A 16523-nucleotide genomic window follows, 5' to 3' on the forward strand; every position below is an offset into this window, starting at 1 on the left:
CACGAGTAAACATGCTGCAGGTCTGCTTGCATTGCATATTATATCGCACACAGGTAAACATGCTGCAGGACTGCTTGTATCGCACATGATATCAGACACAAGTAAACATAGCTTCAGGACTGCTTGTATCGCACATGATATCACACACAAGTAAACACGCTGCAGGACTGCTTGTGTTGCAAATGATATCACAAGTAAACACAGCTGCAGGACTGCTTGTATCGCACATATCGCACACAAGTAAATACAGCTGCAGGACTGCTTAAATTGCACATGCTATCACTCACAAGTAAACACGCTGCAGGTTTGGTTGCATCTTACATGATATCACACACAAGTAAACATGCTGCAGGACTGCTTGTATTGCACATGATATCACAAACAAGTAAACACGCTGCAGGACTGCTTGTATTGCATATTATATCGCACACAAGTAAACATGCTGCAGGACTGCTTGTATCGCACATGATATCAGACACAAGTAAACATAGCTTCAGGACTGCTTGTATCACACATGATATCACACACAAGTAAACACGCTGCAGGACTGCTTGTGTTGCAAATGATATCACAAGTAAACACAGCTGCAGGACTGCTTGTATCGCACATGATATCACACAAGTAAACATGCTGCAGGACTGCTTGTATCGCACATGATATCACAAACAAGTAAACACGCTGCAAGACTGCTTGTATTGCATATTATATCGCACACAAGTAAACATGATGCAGGACTGCTTGTATCGCACATGATATCAGACACAAGTAAACATAGCTTCAGGACTGCTTGTATCGCACATGATATCACACAAACACGCTGCAGGACTGCTTGTGTTGCAAATTATATCACAAGTAAACACAGCTGCAGGACTGCTTGTATCGCACATGATATCACACACAAGTAAACATGCTGCAGGACTGCTTGTATTGCACATATCACAAACAACTAAACACGCTGCAGGACTGCTTGTATTGCATATTATATCGCACACAAGTAAACATGCTGCAGGACTGCTTGTATTGCACATATCACAAACAACTAAACACGCTGCAGGACTGCTTGTATCGCACATGATATCACACACAAGTAAACATAGCTTCAGGACTCCTTGTATCACACATGATATTGCACACAAGTAAACACGCTGCAGGACTGCTTGTATTGCAAATGATATCACACAAGTAAACACAGCTGCAGGACTGCTTGTATCGCACACGATATCACACACAAGTAAACATGCTGCAGGACTGCTTGTATTGCACATGAAATAAGCCACAATTAAACAAGCTGCAGGACTGCTTGCATCTTATATATCACACACAAATAAACACAGCTGCAGGACTGCTTGTATCACACATGATATCACACACAAGTAAACACACTGTAGGACTGCTTGTATCGGACATGATATCAGACAGAAGTAAACAAAGCTTCAGGACTGCTTGTATCGCACATGATATCACACACAAGTAAACACAGCTGCAGGACTGCTTGTGTCACACATGATATCACACACAAGTAAACACGCTGTAGGACTGCTTGTATCGCACATGATATCACACACAAGTAAACAAGCTGCAGGACTGCTTGTATCTTACATGATATCACACACTAGTAAGCACTCGGCAGGGCTGCTCGCATCGCACATGATATAAAAAACAAGTACACTTGCCACAAGGCTGCTTGTATCACACATGACATAATACATCTTACATGCCAGCTGATATCATCGCATACCTTTTTTCTCACAGCTATCGGACCGCTATCAACATCATATCAGAGCACCGCTAGTATCAATAGCCACATGAAATATTAATGTCAATATTATTGAGGAAAGGAAATAGACCATATAAGGAGACCCACAAGCCTCCAAACGACATAAAAACCACTGTACTGTGTGTTTGTGTTCCCAGAAGACAGCAAACTCCTAACCTGCTGGACCATAAATATGAAAGAAAAAGGGATAGAAAGGGTAAAAAAAAACAAAGCACGAGCATGCAGCCAAGGTCCTCTCAGCCCTTGTTGTTGCTCACTGATGGCGAATGATAAACGAGCCAACATGGCCAAAGCCTCGTTTGGCTCTCACAGCATCAGGTGATAAAGGCAGAGCTTTTGTCAGGGATGGAGTACGCCGTCTTCTGCAAGGACGGGACCTCACACCCACGGGGAACAAAGTGTGCACCGCAGGCATGCGGCATTCAGGGAGCAGGATCAACACAGGTTGTAGTTACATGTATTTACTATGTAACAGCTGTAACGACACATAGTTGTAGTTACATTGATTTACTGTGTAACAGCAGGAACGACACATAGTTGTAGTTACATTGATTTACTGTGTAACAGCAGGAACGACACATAGTTGTAGTTACATTGATTTACTGTGTAACAGCAGGAACGACACATAGTTGTAGTTACATTGATTTACTGTGTAACAGCAGGAACGACACATAGTTGTAGTTACATTGATTTACTGTGTAACAGCAGGAACGACACATAGTTGTAGTTACATTGATTTACTGTATAACAGCAGGAACGACACATAGTTGTAGTTACATTGATTTACTGTGTAACAGCAGGAACGACACATGGTTGTCGTTATATCTATTTACCAACAACAAGGGTAATGCCACATAGTTGTACTTACGTTTATTTACTATGTAACAGCAGTAATGACACATATTTGTAGTTATATTTATTTTTTGTGTAACAGCAGTAACGGCACATAGTTGTAGTTACATTGATTTACTGTGTAACAGCAGGAACGACACATGGTTGTAGTTACATTGATTTACTGTGTAACAGCAGGAACGACACATGGTTGTAGTTATATCTATTAACCAACAACCAGGGTAATGCCACATAGTTGTACTGACGTTTATTTACTATGTAACAGCAGTAATGACACATAGTTGTAGTTATATTTATTTTTTGTGTAACAGCAGTAACGGCACATAGTTGTTGTTACATTGATTTACTGTGTAACAGCAGGAACGACACATGGTTGTCGTTATATCTATTTACCAACAACAAGGGTAATGCCACATAGTTGTACTGACGTTTATTTACTATGTAACAGCAGTAATGACACATAGTTGTAGTTATATTTATTTTTTCTGTAACTGCAGTAACGGCACATAGTTGTAGTTACATTGATTTACTGTGTAACAGCAGGAACGACACATGGTTGTAGTTATATCTATTTACCAACAAGAGTAATGCCACATAGTTGCACTGACGTTTATTTACTATGTAACAGCAGTAATGACACATAGTTGTAGTTATATTTATTTTTTGTGTAAAAGCAGCAACGTCACATAGTTGTAGTTACATTGATTTACTGTGTAACAGCAGGAACGACACATGGTTGCAGTTATATCTATTTACCAACAACAAGGGTAATGCCACATAGTTGCACTGACGTTTATTTACTATGTAACAGCAGTAATGACACATAGTTGTAGTTATATTTATTTTTTGTGTAACAGCAGTAACGGCACATAGTTGTAGTTACATTGATTTACTGTGTAACAGCAGGAACGACACATGGTTGTCGTTATATCTAATTACCAACAAGAGTAATGCCACATAGTTGCACTGACGTTTATTTACTATGTAACAGCAGTAATGACACATAGTTGTAGTTATATTTATTTTTTGTGTAACAGCAGTAATGGCACATAGTTGTAGTTATATTGATTTACTGTGTAACAGCAGGAACGACACATGGTTGTCGTTATATCTATTTACCAACAACAAGGGTAATGCCACATAGTTGTACTGACGTTTATTTACTATGTAACAGCAGTAATGACACATAGTTGTAGTTATATTTATTTTTTCTGTAACTGCAGTAACGGCACATAGTTGTAGTTACATTGATTTACTGTGTAACAGCAGGAACGACACATGGTTGTAGTTATATCTATTTACCAACAAGAGTAATGCCACATAGTTGCACTGACGTTTATTTACTATGTAACAGCAGTAATGACACATAGTTGTAGTTATATTTATTTTTTGTGTAAAAGCAGCAACGTCACATAGTTGTAGTTACATTGATTTACTGTGTAACAGCAGGAACGACACATGGTTGCAGTTATATCTATTTACCAACAACAAGGGTAATGCCACATAGTTGCACTGACGTTTATTTACTATGTAACAGCAGTAATGACACATAGTTGTAGTTATATTTATTTTTTGTGTAACAGCAGTAACGGCACATAGTTGTAGTTATATCTATTTACCAACAACAAGGGTAATGCCACATAGTTGTACTTACGTTTATTTACTATGTAACAGCAGTAATGACACATAGTTGTAGTTATATTTATTTTTTGTGTAACAGCAGTAACGGCACAAAGTTGTAGTTACATTGATTTACTATGTAATAGCAATAATGACACACAGTTGTACGTATTTACTATGTAACAGCAATAACAACACAGAGTTGTAGTTACATTGGTTAACTATGTAACAGCAGTAATAGCACATAGTTGTAGTTACATGTATTTACTATGTAATATCAGTAATGACACATAATTGTAGCTACATTGATTTACTATGTAACAGCCGGCTCAACACATCGTTGTGGTCACATTGATTTACTATGTAACAGCTGTAATGACACATAGTTGAAGTTGAACATGATGACAGTTTGCATGTTGACATGATACTTTTAGTGTTTTTAAGTTTTTAAACCAAATTGTGACATATGCTAACTGGTAGCATGCACATTTTTGTAACCAAATTTTCTGCCGTACACCTCAGAGTCACTTAACTTGGTATGTGACATAAGCTAACAGTTAACATGCTAACAGTTTGCATGTTAGCATGATAGTATTAGTGGTTTGAACTTTTTAAAGCAATTTGTGACCTATGCTAACTGTTAGCATGCTAACAGTTTTACCTCTTTAAGCCAATTTTTTTGCTGTACACCTCAAGGTCACAAAACTCGGTACGTGACATATGCTAACTGTTAGCATTAGCATGCTCACTTTACATGTACATTCCAGTCGAATAATTTTGCTGTTAAATATGCTAACTGCATTTTAATAACAAAATGAAAGGGAGTTAAAATATAATTATTGTCGGGTTTAAATAGTGACAGAGGGCACACTTGCATACTTTTGACGACTTCTTATGTAAGCGCCATTGTGCTGATCACTCGCCAACAATCCGGCGTAACGCGTGACCAGAAAAGTCTCCTTTTGATTAAAAGCGAGCGTGCGAGGAAATATAAAAGGCGGCGGCTAATTATACTCAATCAGAGTGCAATCATGATGTTTCTTGTCTCAATTACGGGATTTCAATGCCCTCATCATCGCCGCAATCTCGCACGTCATGTTTGCATTCGGGGGGGGGGGGACCCGTGTGTGGGAAAATGTCCACCCCGGCTCCCTATTTAAAGCCTTCTGCCTTCCGCATAATTGACTCCGCTTTAATAGAATAGAAGACGTCGAAGGCCTCGAAGGAAATAGGCGCTCATTGTAATAAAACACAACCTAACCCCCGCCATGCAATCTCCTGATCTCCAAAAGTAATGAAGATGTGTTTTGCATAAAGACCGAGGCCGCCGTGCAACACGCTCCTGTGTGCAAAATGATTATTTCTTTTTTCACCCTATGATACAACATGTCTGTTATTGTTCAACGTCAACATTTGATTTCCTCAGGGTCGACATTGTTGTTTTCAAGAGGGAAATAAGACACTTAGGAGGGGGATTCACTGCATGAATGACAATGAGTATATTCTTGTCGTGTTTTAGGACAAACAGCCTTTGTGTTGTATTATGTTAGATCCACTATGGCAGGGGTCGGGAACCTTTTTGGCTGTGAGAGCCGAGAAGCCAAATATTTTAAAGTGCATTTCCGTAAGAGCCATATAGTATTTTTTTAACACTGAACACAACTAAAAGCGTGCATTTTTAAGTAGGACCAACATTTTTAGAGTATAATAGATCTCTTATTCTTTGTAATATCATTGTTATTCTGAAGTTAACTGTGGAGGGGGCGTGGCCTGCAGGCCTGCAGCGAAGCAGGGTGTTGCCAGGACCGGCGTCGAAATCAGCGACAGGTGCGTAGATGGCCCACGTGGGTCTTGTTATCTAATCACTTGTCACTCTGTTATAAGCAGCAGCCAGGAGTAGGGACGGGGTTGGGGCTGGAGCCAGAGTGCGAGCGAGAACGAAGGAAAATAATACAATTGCTGGAAAGCAACTCAGAGACTTATTGAAAAATAAAACAATATTGTAACCCCGAAACAGGCTGTCATGTCGGTGCTTGGTGGTCTGAAGAACCCCCTGGAGGGCAAGCCCCACACTAACCAATAATAAATACATTACTTCTTACCATTAACGCAACTTCTTGAAGATAAAAAAGCATGAGAATGTTTTATATTTTTTAACACTGTGATTACAAGTGGAATCATTCATTACTTATCGTGTTAAACAATGTCAGCTCAGATTTATCCCAGAGCCAGACGCAGTCATCAAAAGAGCCACATCTGGCTCGCGAGCCATAGGTTCCCTACCCTTGCACTATGGACTGGACTTTCACAATATTATGTTAGTCTCACTCGCCGTCCATTGCTTCCGCTCTCCCCTAGAGGGGTGAGGGGGCCACCCATATCTGCAGTCCTCTCCAAGGTTTGTCATTGTTATTCAAATTGACATCCCACCGGGTTGGGAGTTTTTCCTTGCCCTAATGTTCATCCTTGCCAACCTTCCCGATTTTCCCGGGAGACTGCCGAATTTTAGTGCCCCCTCCTGAAAATCCACACCGCACCGCAACACAACATAAACGCAACAGAACAAATACCCTGAACCACTTGCAGCACTAACCCTTCCTACCACCAAATCCCGCCCACCTCAACCCCCCCCCATATCCCGAATACCGAGGCCTTAAGGTTGGCAAGCATGCTTATGTGGGCTCTGAACCGAGGATGGTGTTGTGGCTTGTGCAGCCCTTTGAGACACTTGTGATTTTGAGCTACGTACATAAACATTGATTGACTGATTAATGTTACGCTTTAACCTCTAAAGGCCCAAGCTGTTTGTTTACATGTTTTTTTATTTTTATTTCTCTTTGCTATTTGGGGTTTTTGGACCCTAATTAGAATAAAAAAACGAAGAATCATCTATGGTCATGAGCTTTGGGTACGACCGAAAAGATAAGATCACGGGTACAAGCTGCCGAAATTAGTTTCCTCTCCCTTAGAGATAGGGTCAGAAGTTCTGCCATCCGGGCGGAATTCAAAGTAAAGCCGCTGCTCCTCCACACCGAAAGGAGCCGGATGAGGTGATTCGGGCGTCTGGTCAGGATGCCACCCGGACGCCTCCCTAGGGAGGTGTTTAGGGCACGCCCGACCTGTAGGAGGCCACGGGGAAGACCCAGGACAGGTTATTGAAGACTATGTCTCCCGGCTGGCAATCAAACGCTTTTAAGTTAAAATACCGAACAGATGTTTACCCTATCCCAATAAACATCCGTTCAGTATTTTAATATAAAAGTGAGGCATTAAAAGCCACAAAATGCAACGGGTCCATCAGACCCACAAACGCTGGCTGACTAACAACACGAACGTTGCACGGAAAATTTCTATGACAGTTTATGCATCCCACAGGGATTCTTCTTTTGGGTTTCAGCACCTGCGGTTCCCACACAAAGATGCTTGTCAACAGTGCCTGCTCTCATTTTCTCGCACATTTGACCCTTTGAGATGTTATTTGTACCTACACTTTGTCCTCCTCCTATTTAGGCCTGCTGTGTGTGTGTGTGGGTTGCGTGGGTGTGGTACAGAGAACATCAATTTCCACACTTCTATTAGCCCCGGGTCCAGTGGACCCGGACATCTTATATGTACAAACCCCGTCTCCATATGAGTTGGGAAATTGTGTTTGATGTAAATATAATTGGAATACAATGATTTGCATATCGTTTGCAAATAATCAATAACTTTAGAATTTGATGCCAGCAACACGTGACAAAGAAGTTGGGAAAGGTGGCAATAAAAACTGATAAAGTTGAGGAATGCTCATCAAACACTTATATGGAACATCCCACTAGTGTGCAGGCTAATTGGGAACAGCTGGGTGCCATGATTGGGTATAAAAACAGCTTCCCAAACCCAAACGTTTATTGAGTGTTGTTAAAAGAAAAGGTGATGTAACACAGTGGTGAACATGCCCTTTCCCAACTACTTTGGCACGTGTTGCAGCCATGAAATTCTAAGTTAATTACTATTTGTAAAATAAAAAAAAGAAGTTTATGAGTTTGAACATTAAATATCTTGTCTTTGTAGTGCATTCAATTGAATATGGGTTGAAAAGGATTTGCAAATCATTATATTCCGTTTATTTTTACATCTAACACAATTTCCCAACTCATATGGAAACGGGGTTTGTAATAAAAATGTGTAGGAGGGGGGGTATGGTGTGTGGTCATTAAATATGCATTCTGATATATGTTCTTCACAGAAAATGAGCCAAAGTCAGTGAGTCTCAGTTTGAAAAATTAATTAATTGTATCATTTTTCTTTTAATAAGGAATGAAAACGGACCCGAACACCACACAAGGCTTGTGTGGTGGATGGAGGGCAAACTAATGTTACACAGCCGTTATTTTCTGGCACTAAACCTGCAGAAAATAGTTCTTCTCAGGCTATGATTACATTGTCCCACTTTTCAACATTTTCTTACACTTTATTAAGCATTTCGTACATATCCTGTATTTTTCCACCTTCATTTCAAGAGTTTATTATTGAGTCTGGGTCGCCCTCGTTCTGACATTTCCTTTTCTTTCTGCCTTGATAGCTGAGGATACAATCAGGAGGAAGGTTATATTTCAAATAAAAGTGTTTTACCCTGCTCCTTTTTTTCCATAGGTAATAAACAATAGCCGACTCCACTCTCGGCCAGTGTCCAGTCCGCATGGATGAGCGAGGATACGTCCAAGGTGACTGAGGTGTCCGACACCTGCTCACCCAGTCGAGACACAGCGAAGCCTCTCCGTCCCAGTAGCTCAGAGCTAGCTCCGCAGTCCTGTCCCCTCATCCGCATCTCCTCCAGTACATCCAAACAGACTCTGGTGTAGCAAAGACCCTGCAGCTGGTCTCCATGGCCAAAAGGCTCCCGGGAGGCAGATCCAGAAGTCCACAAAAAAAAAAAAAAGCACCACAGAGGTCACAAAAGTGCCACCTCTTGTCACACAGTCCCAAATGGTCCCGGACCAAAATGCCAAAAAATATAATACCACATGAAAACAAGAGGGAAACACAAAAGGATGACACAAGAGCACAGAGCTCCTGCCTACAGCAGCGCCATCTTGGAAAAAAAAAAGGTCTGTAATTTTCATCATAGGTACACTTAAACTATGAGAGACAGAATGTGAAAAAAAAAAATCTAGGAATTTTAAAGAATTTATTTGTAAATTATGGGGTAAAATAAGTATTTGGTCAACCATTCAAAGCTCTCACTGATGGAAGGAGGTTTTGGCTCCAAATCTCACGATACATGGCCCCATTCATTCTTTCCTTAACACGGATCAATCGTCCTGTCCCCTTAGCAGAAAAACAGCCCCAAAGCATGATGTTTCCACCACCCTGCTTTACAGTAGGTCTGGTGTTCTTGGGATGCAACTCGCTATTCTTCTTCCTCCAAATATGACAAGTTGAGTTTATACCAAAAAGTTCTATTTTGGTTTCATCTGACCACATGACATTCTCCCAATCCTCTGCTTTATCATCCATGTATCCCTTTTGGTATAAACTCAACTCGTCGTGTTTGGAGGAAGAAGAATACTGAGTTGCATCCCAAGAACACCATACCTACTGTGAAGCATGGGGGTGGAAAATCATGCTTTGGGGCTGTTTTTTCTGCTAAGGGGGACAGGACGATTGATCCGTGTTAAGGAAAGAATGAATGGGGCCATGTATCGTGAGATTTTGAGCCAAAACCTCCTTCCATCAGTGAGAGCTTTGAATGGTTGACCAAATACTTATTTTCCACCATAATTTACAAATAAATTCTTTAAAATTCCTACAATGTGAATTCCTGGATTTTTTATTTTCACATTCCGTCTCTCACAGTTGAAGTGTACCTATGATGAAAATTACAGACCTCTGTCATCATTTTAAGTGGGAGAACTTGCACAATCGGTGGCTGACTAATAACATTTTTTGCCCCACTGTAAGTAATTGTCGACAACCCTTGTGCGCGTGTCCTGTACAATTACTTTGCCCGTTTTTCCAACCCAAGGTTTTATAGTAAAATGATTCATGCCAATATGAATATCAATATAATCTACGTCCTGTCACTTCCAAGCATCGGCCATCTGATGTGACAGCGTGCTGCTATAAATGTGTCCTCGCTCTACATGGAGCAGCTGATTATAAATGATGCCTAACTGGCAGCGTGCTGAAGCTTTCACGAGCTGACATTTCCCTAACTCATTACCCTGCAAATTTAATGACCGTAATCATATTAATCCGCAGAATACAGGCACATGAATCAAAGATTTCCATATCGGTGAAATCTGTTGTCTGGTCTTGTTTATCATTTTCCGATGAATGCATCGCGATGGGGCCGTCATTTGTCTTCTGTCAGGTGTGCAACAGAGGAAAGAGAGACAATCCCGCTATTGAAGAGAATCACTCGTAGGTCGAGTAAAAAGGATGACAAATGTGTTTGTGCTGGGCGTGGCCTGCGGACCTGCAGCAAAGCACACAATAGAACACAAACTAGAAGTACATGAAAATAGTCCTACAATCAACAATATTGCAGTCCAAAACACATCTGTCAGTATAAACAGGTATTAAATAGAGCAGGGGTGTCAAACTCAAATACAGAGTGGGCCAAAATGTAAAACTGAACAAAGCCGCGGGCTGAGGTTGAACAAATGGACCTTTTAATAGGGACCCAAACAAGTTTTGCATTGAATATTGAACAAGCAAGGCTTTATAACTTTATAGTGACATGCAAAATCAAGTTAATAATAATAATGATAATAAAAATATCAATGGGATATCAAATACAATTTTAATAAAAATTGAATGCCTCTGCCAGCGCCCCCCGCGACTCCGAAAGGAAATAAACGGTAGAAAATGGATGGATGGATGAATGCCTCATTTCTATTTGCAGCCTTCTGAGGTGAATATCAAAATAAACTTTTTCAAAAGGCTAATAATGAATTTGAAAATAAAATAACAATAATGAATGAATCAAACATTCAAGCTTTGAAGTAGCAAGAGAAAGTGCATGAATAAAATGTTAATTATCGCTCAGTTTGCTACACTGATTTGCTTTAACACTGAATATGGAAGACGAAATGCTTATATAACTTAATAGTACAAAATCAACTTTCAAAAATATATATATATATATATTAAATACAATTTAAATAAAAAATTGAATGCCTCTTTTCTATTTGCAGCCTTCAGAGGTAAATATCAACATTAACTTTTTCTACAGGCGAATACGTTTGAAAATAAAATAACAATGAATAAATCAACCATTTAGGCCTTTTTACTGCTCAGTTTGCGACACACTGATCTAATCTGATGTGTCCAAGCCAGATACCTGCCATCTTTTCTTGGAAGGTAGTTCATTAATGTCGGGGCTCAGGTGCATAGGGTTGGGGAAGAGGGCTTAGTTAGTGCTGCAAAGGGTACTGGGTATTTGTTCGGTTGGGTTTATGTTGTGTTACGGTGCGGATGTTCTCCCGAAATGTGTTTGTCAATCTTGTTTGGTGTGGGTTCACAGTGTGGCGCATATTTGTAACAGTGTTGAAGTCGTTTATACGGCCACCCTCAGTGTGACCTGTATGGCTGTTGATCAAGTATGCCTTGCATTCACTCATGTGTGTGCAGAAGCCGCACAAATTACCTGACTGGGCCGGTACGCTGTTTGTAAGGAGGAAAAGTGGATGTGATGACAAGTGGTAGAGGACGCTAAAGGCAGTACTTCTAAGGCACGTCCCCAATATTGTTGTCCGGGTGGAAATCGAGACAATGGTTGCCCCGGTAGATTTTCTGGAGGGGCATTCAAATTTGGGAGTCTCCCGGGAAAATCGGGTGGGTTGGCAAGTATGAGAATTAGTGGTGAATGCGGTGACACAGCGGCACACCCGCAGTATAACACCGGCGGACCAGCTCTAATGTTAATTTGATATTGCCTCAAGGGCCAAATGAAATCAAACGGCGGGCCAAATTTGGCCCGCAGGCCAGAGTTTGACACCCATGAAATAGACATTCAAACTCTCCAAAGCAGTAGAGCAGTTGTTCTCAAATGGGGGTACGCATAACCCTGGGGGTACTTGAAGGTATGCCAAGGGGTACGTGAGATTTTTTAAATAATATTCTAAAAATAGCAACAATCAAAAATCCTTTATAAATATATTTATTGAATAATACTTCAACAAAATATGAATGTAAGTTCATAAACTGTGAAAACAAATGCAACAATGCAATATTCAGTGTTGACAGCAAGATTTTTTATGGACATGTTCCATAAATACTGATATTAAATATTTCTCTTTTTGTGAAGAAATGTTTAGAATTAATTTCAAGGATCTCTATTACAATCCCCAAAGTGGGCACTTTAAGTTGATGATTACTTCTATGTGTAGGAATCTTTATTTATAATTGAATCACTTGTTTATTTTCCAACAAGTTTTTAGTTATTTTTATATATTTTTTTAGTTCAAGAAAGACCACTACTAATGAGCAATATTTTGCACTGTTATACAATTTAATAAATCAGAAACTGATGACATAGTGCTGTATTTTACCTATTTATCTCTTTTTTTCAACCAAAAATGCTTTGCTCTGATTAGGGGGTACTTGAATTAAAAAAAAAAATGTTCACAGGGGGTACATTACTGAAAAATAGTTGAGAACCACTGCAGTAGAGTATTAAAATTGCATCCAGTAACAAACGTGTGCGCATCACTCCACTCATGAGCTTAATTATTTTGATCACTGTAGGTGTAGTCACAATAAATAAAAACACCGCAAACGTCTATTCCAGACGGTTAATAATAAATAGGTAAGTGTACCTAGCATTGTTGACTTATTTCACTTGATCAAACCCATCCATCCATCCATTTCTACCGCTTATTCCCTTTGGGGTCGCGGGGGGCGCTGGTGCCTATCTCAGCTACAATCGGGCGGAAGGCGGTGTACACCCTGGACAAGTTGTCACCTCATCGCAGCTTGATCAAACATTTTCTATCTAACATACTGTGGAAGTCAAGTGCTTCCGGGTTCTCTGGACCATGCACCACGTACATGACAGCTGAGCACACGAATGGTTTTTCCTGCTGCTTGTCAGTCAATTTCGCTTTCTCTCTCTCCCTCTCTCAACGTGCTCTGCCATTTACCAACAACGCCACACCCCGTTTTGCTGCTGGTCCGCAGGCCACGCCCACCTAAGTGTAATTTCAAGGCGCTAACCTTGCTTTAAGGAACATTAGCACAAAAGATGCTTTATCTTAATGACAAGCAGTCGCAATTTTTGCAATGCCAACAGTGATTCGGCTTTATACTTCAAGCCGGAATATTGCTCAGAATTCTAACTAAATACTTAAAATCAACAAACCCGACACTGCGGACAGTTAGTTACTGAATATTTATTCTCTAAATTAGGCCAAAGCGTCTTCTGATCACCTATAAATCTGTGTAAGAAATTGTCGGACTGAACCCCACGGAAACTCTGATAATTTCCCCAGATAAAAAGAGCCCCCTGATCAAGAACTCCTTTGGTGGTCTGGGTGCATCTGTTAAAAGCAGCCTCAGAAACCTTAGGGTTGTGTTGGATCAGTTAAAGGCCTACTGAAATGTGATTTTCTTATTTAAACGGGGATAGCAGGTCCATTCTATGTGTCATACTTGATCATTTCGCGATATTGCCATATTTTTGCTGAAAGGATTTAGTAGAGAACATCGACGATAAAGTTTGCAACTTTTGGTCGCTAATAAAAAGGCCTTGCCTGTACCGGAAGTAGCAGACGATGTGCGGGTGACGTCACTGGTGTGAGGGCGCCTCACATCCGCACATTGTTTATAATGTGAACCACCAGCAGTAAGAGCAATTCGGACAGAGAAAGCAACGATTTCCCCGTTATTTGAGCGAGGATGAAATATTTCTGGACGAGGAAAGTTAGAGTGAAGCAGAAAAAAAAATGCAGCAGTGGGAGAGTTTCCGATGTAATTAGACACATTTACTAGGATAATTATGGAAAATCCCTTATTTGCTTATTGTGTTAATAGTATTTTAGTGAGTTTCTGAGGTTACACCTGAAAGTCGGATGGCTGCGGTGAACGCCAGTGTCTCTGAGAGAAGCCGAGGAGCCAAGATTACAGTTGAAAGATTAGGTCGCGTAATCCACTCAAGTCTCCGGTAAAAGCCGACTTAATATCCCAATTTTCCCATCCAAAAACTTGCTGGTTGACGTACAGAAACATGTTCGCTTGACCGCTCTGTGTTAAAGCTTCACAACAAACAAAGAAACACCGGCTGGGTTTCGGTGCTAAATGCAGCTGCAATCCACAACTTTCCACCAACAGCATTCTTATTTGACGTCTCCGTTATTAATTGAACAAATTGCAAAAGATTTCAGCAACACAGATGTCCAAAATATTGTGTAATTGCGCAATGAAAAGAGACGACTCTTAGCCGTAAGTGGTGCTGGGCTATTATGTCCCCTCCAACTAATAACGTCACAAACACGTCACGGGAAATTTAAAATTGTAATGTAGCAAACTAAACCGGCCGTATTGGCATGTGTTGCAATGTTAATATTTCATCATTGATATATAAACTATCAGACTGCGTGGTCACTAGTAGTGGGTTTCAGTAGGCCTTTAATGTCTTTGGAGGGTCACTGTCAGGTTCAAACACTGATGAGGTCTATTAAACAAGACAAAAAGCAAAGAATTAGAGATAGAATGAAATTTGGCTCAATTTGAGGAGAGATGCTCGGACGCTGTACCCTTGGCGAAAGATTGTATGCCTCCTCCTTTATTTGGACTTTCTCTGACCACATGCCATCAGTTGCTTCCAAAGAGATGGGGTCGTAAACAGTTCACAGAAAAGGTTGTTAAACAGTTCAAAGAAGAGGTTCGTAAAAGAATTCAAAGAGAGGTTTGTAAAACAGTTCGAAAAGAGGTCGCCTGGAGGGGAGTCTGGTCCTGCTTTCCCTACGCTTTTGTAGTTCTTGGGTCAGACAATATCTTTCTCTTTGATTACAATACATGAAAGAATCGGGAACACCTTCATGTTGCTTCCCCCCCTACACAGTGGAGTTTTACCAGCCTTCTTCTTGGTAGGTTTCAAAGACAGCTTTTGCTTCTCACCGGGCACTCAATGTAACACAAAGTTGTTGTGGTAACTCAGAAACAAGTATTCTAACGGTCACTGTCGTCCACTGACCAAAAACTGTTTTTATATTCCTAAAGTGAGGAATTTGTTGTCAAAATTCATTCACGCGTTCATTTCGTTTTGCATTGACTATTGCAATTCTCTCTTCATTTTTTTCAACAAGTCAACGCTAAAGAGACTTCGGACTGTACAAAATGTGGCTGACAGACTTCTGACCGGTGCACCCAGAACAGCTCATATCACTCCCCTTTTATCCCAGTTTTCATTGGCTTCCAGTTAAATTCCGCATTGAGTTTAAAATTTTGGTCCTGACATTCTGTGCGTTGTATGGTGGGCTCCCTGAGTACATCACTGACTTGCTACACCCCTACTCTTCAGGGCGCAGCTTACGGTCTTCAGGCCAGGGTCTTCTAAAGATCCCGAAAACTTGTTATAAAACAAGGCATTTCCAACGTCTGGCAATAAATGTGTGTTCTTATTTCTGGAAACAAACGCGAGCCTGTTCTAATTATGGCAGACTTGGTAGCAGACAACAAGATGACTTTTGAAGCTGAATATACGGATGATGAACTACTGCTTACACAAGCAAGCAGGAAGGAAGAGTGAGACCTTGGAGCAGACGAAAGTCGAGAAAGTGAGGTGAAAGTGACCCAAAGTTGCAAAATGTGGAATTTGAAGCAAAGGTATTTCGACATAAATGGAGTGCTTACTTAAATAAACCGGGAAAAAAAACGTCCCTGGCCAGCTGGACCAAACAGACAACTGTCCGTCGAGTAAGTCACACTTTATATTGATCATGATACACGCAGCACTATGTACAAACAACATGAAATAATATTTTACAGATACTGTAGTATAATATATTGGTCATGATTTTCAATCAGTACAGATTGGTGTCCTATCTTTTCCCGCTACGCTAGAAAAACAGTTCCTCAGTGTTCACTCTTACAATAACAATGTTGCTACAGCTCGGTTATTATACAGGTTACAGAACGTAAATGAAGTATTGTTGTTGGTTTTTGAATGTATTTTTAAAGTGATTTAGAAGTAAAAATGATTGCTCCCACTAGCTGCATTGTTACTCACCAAGAACCAGCCAGTTTTTACATGTTAGTGTAATGATTGTTGAAAGGGAGTTGATGGCTC

Source organism: Nerophis ophidion, linkage group LG24 (genome assembly GCF_033978795.1).
Source record: "Nerophis ophidion isolate RoL-2023_Sa linkage group LG24, RoL_Noph_v1.0, whole genome shotgun sequence".
Lineage (NCBI taxonomy): Eukaryota > Metazoa > Chordata > Actinopteri > Syngnathiformes > Syngnathidae > Nerophis > Nerophis ophidion.